The sequence below is a fragment of the Helianthus annuus genome, chromosome 1, assembly GCF_002127325.2.
Source record: "Helianthus annuus cultivar XRQ/B chromosome 1, HanXRQr2.0-SUNRISE, whole genome shotgun sequence".
Lineage (NCBI taxonomy): Eukaryota > Viridiplantae > Streptophyta > Magnoliopsida > Asterales > Asteraceae > Helianthus > Helianthus annuus.
In genome coordinates, this window is record NC_035433.2 from 127115616 (window position 1) to 127126175 (window position 10560).

Here is a 10560-nt window from a genome sequence, read left to right on the forward strand (position 1 = left end):
GAGCACAGAAAAGGGTCAGACACTACATGGGAATCCGAAGAGGAAATGCGACGTCTACACCCGACATTATTTGGTACGTAATTCGATTTCGGGGACGAAACCCTTTTTAAGGGGGGTGGACTTGTAACACCCCGAAAATATAAATCTTTATATAAGAATATAAGGATTTCATAAACAAGAAATAAACATGTAGAAACTTTAACCTAGTTAAAGTTTACAAGTCTTGAAAATAACTTACACTTAGTTAAAACTCTAGTATTTAAAAAGAAATGGTAGTTAAGGGACTAATCTTGCCAAGAATCAAAAATTAATTGTTAATTGTAACAAAATTAAACCAAACACACAAAATTAGTGTGTCTGGTCGACAGAAGCAAGGCAAGGGGCGACCCCCATTGTTCCAAAACCCTAAAGTCACAATTTCTTGCAATTGGAGGCTCAAATCATAACCAAAACGAAATCCAAGCTTAGAATTGTGTCCCTCATCGCAAGAGGATTAAGAGGTATGTAAAGTTTTGTGAGAATTTACTACTTGAAATTCTCATGAATCTAGCAAATCTGAAATTTTGTTGATGCATGATAGTAATTAGTTAGATTAAAGATGATATAGTGTCTAGGATTAAAACCTAGACAACTATATGTGAAATCATGCCCTAATTCAGGAAAATTCCATGAATCCATAGATGTTAAGTTATGGGTTTTGTATGTTGATGATGAATATTAGGATTTTGAGTGTAATCCTAGTATAAATTTCATTATAAGAAGTAATTCCAGTGATATTGATACTAAATGTATGCAAAAATTGCTATTATAGTGATATTTGATGTCAAATCATAAAGTCATGAACTTGGTAACGATTGTAGGAAAATCTGACCCGCTAGGTGTTTGTTGAAATGCCAAAGTGAGAACTTAAATGTTAAAATTTGGATAAAAACGCAGATTTGAAAATGGTCCATAATGATGTGATTATGGTCATGAAAAGAGTTCTAAACATGTTGTGAAAACTGAATTTTCTAGGCAAAGAGTCCGGTTCATCTAGCGGACAAGTCGAGGGGAATTCACGAGGAAAAGGCGCGCTTTAAAGGTACGAAATTTATTGTTTCGATACATTGTACTTAATTGCTAGTTTAGGTAATAAATTCTGAAACATGATAATCAAGGTTACCAAAATGCCATGAAAATGATTAGTGACATAAACAAGCGAAATGGGTCAAAACAAGCGACAAACATGGATATTTACATGCCCTGAATGGTGCTTGATTTAGCAACCAAACGGGTCAAAACAAGTCTCGTATTAAACATGAAATTAGACACTATCGCTTAACGCTTGGATATATCCTTTATGTAAGTCGTAATTTAGACATGCCATGATAGTTGTAAAGTTTAAATTCCTTATATAGGGGTTGTAATCTTGATTGAAAATTGTGAATAGTTGTGTAGATGGTAAATACGAAAGTCGGATATAGTCATATATAGATTGATGAGGGAGTTTTCCCTTTTGGGATAGCGAAAGTGATAACGGGTATTAGTCCTAAATTGGGTAATTAACCTTGGGTGGGTAATAAACCTGTCCGGGGTCACTTTGCTGCAAAATGGAACTTGAATGCTCAAGGTCAAAAAGCAAGAAAACAAGTGCAGGGCTCACCGTAAATTACGGTGGCACCGTAATTTACGGTGGCCATTAAAATGCTACGGTGGGAACCTCCTGGTTTACGGTAGGTACCCCAAATGCCCAGAAACCACCGTAATTTACGGTGATACCGTAAATTACGGTGGAGCCCAATTTTCTGAATTTTTCACTTTTGATTTGGGATAAGTTACCAATCCTAATCCAATACGTGTATTCCCATCGTTAATAATACTAATGCCTGTTTAAAACATTAGTTTTTCAGGTACTCAAGTGAAGGATGATGATCAAGCAGTTGATTTGGACCGAACACCTAACTTTACGCTTCCGCACTTGAACTTCGTTTTGTTATTTTGTAAACTCTAGTAGTTTATCTTGGAACATTGTTGTAGTTTAAACATGTAAATGTTTTATCAAATGGGTTAAGAATCTTGAAAGTTTTTGTAAGGACTACTTTTTGTATATTATGTAAAGCTTATTTGCTAGTTAAAATGGGTATTTTAATACGGGTCTTACATTTAGTCGTTATGGAATTTCTTTGAACAATTTGTTTCGCTCAGTGCCGCGCCCCGATGATTCCACCATCGGTTGGGGTGTGACAAAGATGTTGCGACTAAATATAAATAAAGGAAATATTTTAAAAATAGATTATTATACCGTATCAAGTTAGGTTCAGAAATGGTTCAACTGGTTGTAATGGGCGGTTCCGCCTGATTGGCTAGTCAACCCTATAATTTCATAAAAATATAATTTCAATTAAAAAACAACCCAAAACTATATACAATACACTAGAACCTCTATAATTTAATACTCGATAAATTAATAACCTCGATAAAATTAATAATTTGTTCGGTCCTAACTTGGGACCAGTACAAAATTGGACCCCAATTGATAAAATAATAGATACTATTTTTTTTTTTGAAATTCCAATGTAAATATATATTGGTCCCAGCGAAACTGTAAATTAATAATTACTAAAATATTCCAAAATTCTAGGATTGTCTAGTAAAAACTGAATCTATAGTTACTTTTTTTTTGTGAACTTCAAATTATATTGAGTTCATCTTTAAATCTCTCTGTTATTAAGAGTTGAGGCATTGTATTCTCGTATTGCAACAAAAAGTTGTGAAGAGTTGTTGCCGCTTGCAATGCTTCTTTCCGAGTTGTGAAGATTTGTTGCCAACTCCTTAACTTAATAATTTAGTAATTTATCGATATAATAATATCTCACTAAATTAATAAAATATCCCGGTCCCAACATTATTAATTTTTAGAGGTTTTATTGTAATTCCATGATCAAAAATCAATTTTCCAACAAAGGTTTTTTTAAATAAAAATATACAATGGGTTTATAGGATTGAAGTGTTGAATGCATCAAGTTCACTATCGCTTAAAAGACGAAATTTATTATCATCGTCGTCGTCATCATCAACAAGAACATAAATATTTTCGTTTCCTACAATATAAAATAAGAAGTTTTAATTACCAATAATCATAATATACTAAAAGTATGTAAGATAAGTAACATATATAACAAGTAACATTGTGCTTGAGAAGCCGGTTTATGCTCTTCCTTGCAAACATTATCTATATCATCATTATGAAGGTCTTATTCCAACTATTTTTCCACCACCCAAAATTCCGTGAATAATACTATCATAATCAATCAGATCATAGGATCTCATAGCATAGTTGAGTCTAGAAAAAACATTAACCTAAATGCCGCTTTGGAGTTTGGTACACTAGGTTAAATGGGGAGTTTAAACTCAAAATTAAACATATAAACCGGTTTTGGTATGTACCGGTAATACAGGATTTTCTGGTGGTTCAATAAACTAAACCTATACACTAACTTACCGGGCTCTATTGTACCGTTGATGTCTCTGATAGCCAACTCAATCGGTAATACCGACCGGTTTGAACATGTTTTAAAACATTAAATAAAGGAACCCCGTGTTAACCAAGAAATTTCATTCATTTCTTTTAATAACTAGCTTTACAAAATGTGACGTTAGTCGAGACAAATCCCACGTAACATATACATCTTTCCTGGTCATTGACGAGTATACAGTCTTATAATTATAAAACAATGTGTTATATCTGGCGATTATCCACTACTCATGATGAAACACTGGTTAATACAAGGTTATCCCAGCTGAACTGTCTCGTGTATGAATGGTTCAATCTCTTCCTCCACTCGCTGTTAGCTGATATCCTGCAAAACAGAACACCGGTGACTCGCCACAAGGAAGGGAATAGGGGGGTTCTCCTTGTGACCACCCTTCGGCGTGAGAATAAGTACTCTTCTGAGGAGAATAGTGTGTGTTAAGAGTAAAATAGTGAGAGAGCAGAATCCTTAAACCTGAAGGTGGAGTCTTCTATTTATAGCCGAACGATGGAGGAGGAGGAGGTTTGCCAGCTAGCCAGTGAGCGCCAGCTGTCCGACCAAGGGGAATATCCTTTCTGTCCCCTCTGTCGCTGCCAGTCTAGTGTATGACGTGGCGCGCCCCGATTCGATCCAGCTGGGCTCTCCTTCGTACTAGCTTTCGGATTGTCCTCCATATATCTTGCAGGTCCAGTTGGCGTCCAATTATAGGTGACACGTGTCGTCCTTCATGTCTGGAGGAGCTTCTTCTTTGTCACCTGTGACTTCTTCCAGAACCTTTTAGAAGCTTGTGGATGCACTCAGCTGATGTAGACATCAAGCTGGAAAAAATGGTGTAGTCCCTATATCAAGTATGCACTGATTTAAAACCATACCTCTTCATCTCAATCTGATTCAAATATATACTCATGGGTATTAGATATGCTCGTTTATGATTTTATATTCTTAGGAAAATAATTGTTAGGGTACATAGAACCCAATTTAAAGCTCACCTGAAAAGGAGAGTTGAAATGCCAAATACTTAAGTACATAACCACATTTCTAATATCATCCGTAAAATCAAACACACCCCACACCTCTCCTCTACTCTCTTCTTGTTTTTTCCGATCGCCGGAGGCTCGACGTCGGGAAGATTCCTGGGATAGCGTGCGAGGTCGCCCCTTTTGTTGGCTTTGACCTCTCATTCTATCTTGCGTCTCAACCCTTCCATTCGCCGACGGGATCCGGAAGATTCTGTACCTTTCTCTTCGGTTGTCTGGAATCAACTCGCCGGTGGCTCGACGAGGTAAAGGTGGAGGGATAGCGGCGGTGGTTCGTTCGGATCTTAGCCTGGTGTATTGATCTATCGCTTCCACAGTCTCTATCCGTCTTTCCCGGCTACTTCCATTCGCCGTCCGGACGTTGGTTTCCTTGGTTTCGTCATGAATGAAGATGGTCCGTGGCTGGACCCTCACCATATCAGGAAGAAGAACAAAAATGGTTTTTCTGGGATTCAAGGAAAAGGCAACATTACTAAATTTTTTGTTACGAATCTGCCTGAGGGATGCACTCCTTGGGAACTATCGGAGTTTGTTAGGGTTTTTGGAGATGTGACAGGGGCCTATATAGCTAGAAAGAAAGACAAGGTCGGTAACAGGTTTGGCTTTGTTAGCTTCAGCAATGTCAGGGATGTTAAGGACCTGGAAAGAGCGATGAACGGAACCAAGATGGGGAACTCGAAGCTTAAAGTGAACGTCGCAAGATTCGTAGTAGAAAACGCTAACCTAAAGGAGTTTCATATGGGGCAGAAGAAAGATAGACAGTCGGAGCCTCCTGGTGAACCTCAGGGTAATCATCAAGTCAGAAGTCAAGCTTTTATTAAAGATGGAGGAGGGAGACTTTTTAGTGATTTATTTCACATGGGTTATCATTCAAAGATGGGCAGTTCGTCTACGCAGTTTGAGAATGGCAACGTGGTGGAGGTCCATGATAGCATTTCTGCGTTCCCAGAGTTAGTTGGTCTGGCAGCGGTCGGGAGATGTAAAAATTTAAGGATTCTAAATAACTTCCATGCTTTGTTGTCTAAGGCAGAGGTCGGGGAGTTTAGCTTAAGTTACCTGGGCGGTTTTGTTATGTTGGTTAAATTCTCTAGTCCGGATAGCTGTAACAAGTTTGTTGGTAATAATCTGATTTGGCAAGACTGGTGCTCGTCAGTTGATCACTGGAACGGGCAGTCCCTCCCTTTGAGTGCCGGTTCACTTGGCGGCGGATGAAGTCTTTGATTCGATAGCTCGAAAGTTTGGAAAAATTGTTCATGGGTCTAATAGAATGCCAGAGGATGTCGATTTGTCGTCAATTTGTATTGGAATTCTAAGAGGAGATGGGGTGAGAGTAGCGGAGGAAGTCGTACTGATCTGGAAAGATAAGAAGTTCAAAGTTTGGGTGGAAGAGGTGTCGGAGGAGTGGTTACCGGATTGTTTGGTAGAGGAAGACTCCGGGTCGGAGGAAACAACGTCGCAGGAGGAAGGTAAGACGTCGGAACTCCTTGTTGACGATTCGGGAGTTGGAAAGGTCTCGGAAGACGAACAGGTGCAGACTAAGTGCTATGAGGAGCCTTTGGAAGATGTGCATGGTGCTTCCATGCTGCATGGGGAAGGTCCTTCTCGTAAAGGGGAATGTAATAATGTGTTTAATAAGGAAGATCTCAAAGGGGGGAATCCCGAGGTGCTTTCTGCAGCTCATTTACCTGTGTCGGAAGGCGGAGTGGTCCCGCAGGGGCCAGTCTTGTCTCATAATTTTTCCTTAAAAAAGAAAAAACCATTCAACATTTTTAAGGACAAACATCAAAGGAAGCCCATTTTAGTTAGCCCAGCTAGTGACAAAAGGCCTTCTAAGAGATCCAGAAGGGAGTCAGAGGAGCCCAAGTTCTTTTCTTGGCCTATTGGTCTGGAAGCTAATTTTCTCGGTAAGGGGGAGTCGGAGTCTACGAGGAACTCTTTTAGGTCTGTGCAACTGCCTGGGAACGATGACAGCCCCTGCCTGGGGACGGTGGATCCCGGATTGCAGAAAGGGACCGGCTCTGCTCCGGAGCTGGTGCCGGAGACGCGGGACTTGGGGTCGGGTAACAACAAGGGAGAGGAGGTGGTTAACCGAGAAATTGAAGCTACTATCGACATGGGGAAAAAATTGGGAGTGGTCCTCGACGAGCACTCTAGTAGAATCAAGAAGGTTTTGCTTGGTGAAGGTAATAATGTTGTGATTTAATGAATTTTCTAAGTCTTAATGTTAGAGGCATTGGGGGTTTTCACAAAGAAGGGTGGATTAAGGGGTTGAAGTTTAAACATAATGTTGACTTCCTTGCTGTTCAAGAGACCAAAGCTGAGGATTTGAGTAATTTTAAGTTTGAAAATATATGGGGGAACAAGAAGTATGGTTCGGAGTTCGTTGGGTCGGTCGGTAATTCAGGGGGTATTCTTTGTCTGTGGAACTCGGGGATTTTTGCTTTGGAGACCTCCATTAAACGGAGAAATTTGTTAGCTATAAGGGGTAAGTTAAAGGGCAGTGGAGACTTGATTAACATTATTAATGTTTACGCGCCGCAAAGCTCTTCGGCCAAGTTAGCTCTTTGGAATGAAATTCGTGTCATCATGGGAGGATGGGATGGCCTTTGGGTAGTGGTTGGAGATTTCAACGCTGTCAGAGTTGTCTCTGAAAGAAAAAATTCTGGGTTTAAGGCGTCATGTGCAAAAAATTTTAATGATTTTATCGCCCTTGCAAACCTTTTGGAGTACGACAAGAAAGGTTTCGGTTTTACCTGCTCTAGAGATAACGGCAAGAAGCTCAGTAAGCTGGATAGATTTCTGGTATGTCCGGAGTTTTTCAACAAATGGCCTTCCGCTGTTTTTAGAGCTTTGCCTTTTCTTTATTCGGATCATTGTCCTATCGTTCTGGAAGTCGGAGATAAGAACTTTGGCCCGAAACCTTTTAGGGTGTTTGATGTGTGGTTGGAAAAGGATGGTTTCTGTGAAGCGGTGGAACTTGCAGCCTCTTCGAGTACTGCGGTGGGCCCGCCGGACAGCCGCTTATCGAAAAAATTTGCTGATATTAGGAGGGCCCTAAAAGTTTGGCGTGGCGATTTCATTAGGAAAGAGAGTGAAGATTTATCCCGTGCTCTAGAGGAGATTGAGGACTTGGAATCTAGTTTGGAATCTCGTGACCTTAATGAAGAAGAGGAATGGGTGCTCGCTGAAAACAGAAAGGTTATTATAGAATCGGATCTCAGAAAGTGTTCGGAGGCTAGACAGAGAGCCAGGGTCAAATGGGCGTCGGAAGGCGATGCGAATACCAATTTTTTTCATTCCTTGGTCAATCAAAGAAAAGCGTCAAACACAATTCCAGGGCTGATTATAGACGGGAGTTGGGTCTCAAAACCGGCTAAGGTTAAAAAAGAAATTATGTCGTTTTTTAGGAACCGCTTCAGAGAGGATTGGGACGTTAGGCCGCATGTTGCGTGTGTCGGAACGAAGGTGTTGGGGGAAGCGGATAAATTGTCGTTGATCCGAAGTTTCTCGGTGGAAGAAATCAAAACTGCAGTCGCGGATTGTGGGAGCGACAAGTCGCCTGGCCCGGACGGTCTTAACTTTAAATTTATCAAAAAGTTTTGGCATTTGTTTGAGAAGGATTTTAAGGAGGTTCTCGACTCGTTTTTTATCAACGGGGAGTTCAGTGTGGGTAGTGGATCATCATTCATTACGTTGGTTCCAAAAATAAAAGACCCAGTGGAGTTAAAGAATTATAGGCCTATTAACTTAATAGGGGTAATTAGTAAGGTGGTTTCTAAAGTCCTGGCGAATCGTTTAAAGAAAGTGATCGGCTCAGATATTTCTGAATCTCAGTCAGCATTTTTGGAAGGAAATTTCATCCTGGACGGTCCGCTCATTGTTAATGAAATTTTAAGGTGGGGTAAGAAGTTTAAGAAAAAAGGTTTCTTTTTCAAGATAGATTTCGAGAAAGCGTACGACAACGTCAACTGGAATTTCCTCCTCGACACGATGTCTAAGAAGGGTTTCCCGGAGCGTTGGTGCCTTTGGATTAAAGGTGTTCTTAAATCGGCTCGGTCCTCGGTGCTTGTCAACGGATCGCCAACTTTCGAATTTCAATGCTTCAAGGGTTTGAGACAAGGTGACCCCATTTCGCCTTTTCTCTTTATTTTGGTCATGGACGTGCTGTCGGGTATGCTTGACAGGGCGAAATTAGAAGGTTTGGTTAACGGGTGGGTGTTGCCTAACAACGGACCGTCCATATCGCATCTTTTTTACGCTGATGATGCGATTATCATTGGGGAGTGGTCGAAAGAGAACATCGCTAACGTGGTCCGTATTCTTAGAGTTTTTCACTTGTGTTCGGGGCTGAAGATTAATTTAGACAAATCGAATTTGTTTGGTATGGGAGTTAGATCGGAGGATCTGGTGGATATGGCGTCCTTTGTCGGGTGCAATTCGGGGTCATTCCCGTTTAGTTACCTTGGTCTTAATGTTGGCGCTAACATGAATAGGGTTGTTAATTGGAAATCGGTATACGAGATTTTCGACGCCAGGCTGTCTAGTTGGAAGGCCCCGCTTCTGTCTATCGGGGGTAGAGTTACTCTGATAAAGTCGGTGCTCGAGAGCCTCCCGAATTATTACTTTTCGTTGTATAAAGCTCCTAGCAAAGTCATTTCGGACCTGGAGGCGAAAATTAGAAGGTTTTTGTGGGGAGGTAATGAGGAAAACAAAAAGCTTCATTGGGTGGCTTGGAATGTGGTTACTTTGCCAAAAAACAAGGGAGGGCTCTGGTTGAGTAAGCTTAAAAATATCAACGTTGCGCTACTTGCCAAATGGGGGTGGAGACTCAAGACGGAAAATAGCAAACTTTGGGTAAAAGTGGTGGAGGCCATCCACAACACGAGGCTTAATTGGGACTTTATTCCATCTAGAAGTTCGTTGGGTGGGGTTTGGTGCAACATAGCTCGGGTTCTTTTTAAACAAAAGGTGGACGGGACTCCATTAAGGAATTTCTTCAAAAGTAAGGTTGGAAACGGTGAATCCACTGCGTTTTGGCTGGATCCTTGGCTGTGTAATGAGCCTCTCAAAGACAAGTTGCCGGAGTTGTTTAAGCTGGAGAAGAACAAGAGATGCAAGGTTTCGGAGCGTATTAAACCGGCGACGGTCAGCAGCATTCTCGGTCACGATTTCGTCTGGGACTGGAGTAGAAATGTCTCAGTTGGGGGCTGAAGTCGATGAGCTGGTCGACCTGTACAGTAGGCTAAATCAGGTGGGATTAGAGGTCGGGTCGGATCAGTGGGAGTGGATTGGTGCTGAGGATAAAATTTTCAGTGTGGGAGCAGTCAAGAGACTCTTAAACAGTAACGGGCAGCAGGCTTCTTTATCGTTCGACCCTTTAGAAGATTGTAAATGGATTCCGGATAAGCTTAATATTTTCATGTGGAGATCGACGCTCAACAGGATAGCGACTGTGGAGGCTCTTAATCACAGGAACATTCTTGTGCAAGATGACAGGTGTGGCTTTTGTAATGATGGGGTAGACTCCGCTGATCATATTTTCTCTTCGTGTTATGTGGCCTCGGTGGTCTGGAACCATCTTAGTAGGTGGTGTAACACTCAAAATCTTTATTTTTTTAGCTTCAAGGATATTACAGAGATCCATAATTTCGTGGGTTTCTCCGGGGTCAAAAAGGAAGCTTTCAAAGGTATTGTCAGGATTGCGGTTTGGTGCATTTGGAAAGCCAGGAACAAAAAGAGGTTTGAAAACAAGGAGGTTCGAATCGGGGACGTAGTTAACGAGGTGAAAGCATTAGGTTTTTTATGGTTTAAAAATAGAGAGAAATGTAAAAACATTGAGTGGATCGATTGGTGTAAATTTGTATTTAAGTAGGTCGTTGTTGTGTTTGGGCCCCTCGATTTGAGGGGTCGGTTTGTGTTTTATTGAAGTTAACCTTTCAAAAAAAAAAACATAACCACATTTCTAGCAATTTTGTAATTTTCATAATTTTAACTTTCTAACGACTGTAACA

The 10560-nt window shown here is 40.8% G+C and overlaps 1 long non-coding RNA gene across 1 annotated transcript; it reads left to right on the forward strand.

The window, feature by feature from the left end:
- Positions 1-359: 359 nt before the first annotated feature.
- Positions 360-1986, forward strand: LOC110939649. The gene is made up of 3 exons (XR_002592353.2): positions 360-500; positions 1015-1081; positions 1882-1986. It is a non-coding gene; the product is annotated as an uncharacterized LOC110939649 (long non-coding RNA).
- Positions 1987-10560: the final 8574 nt, after the last annotated feature.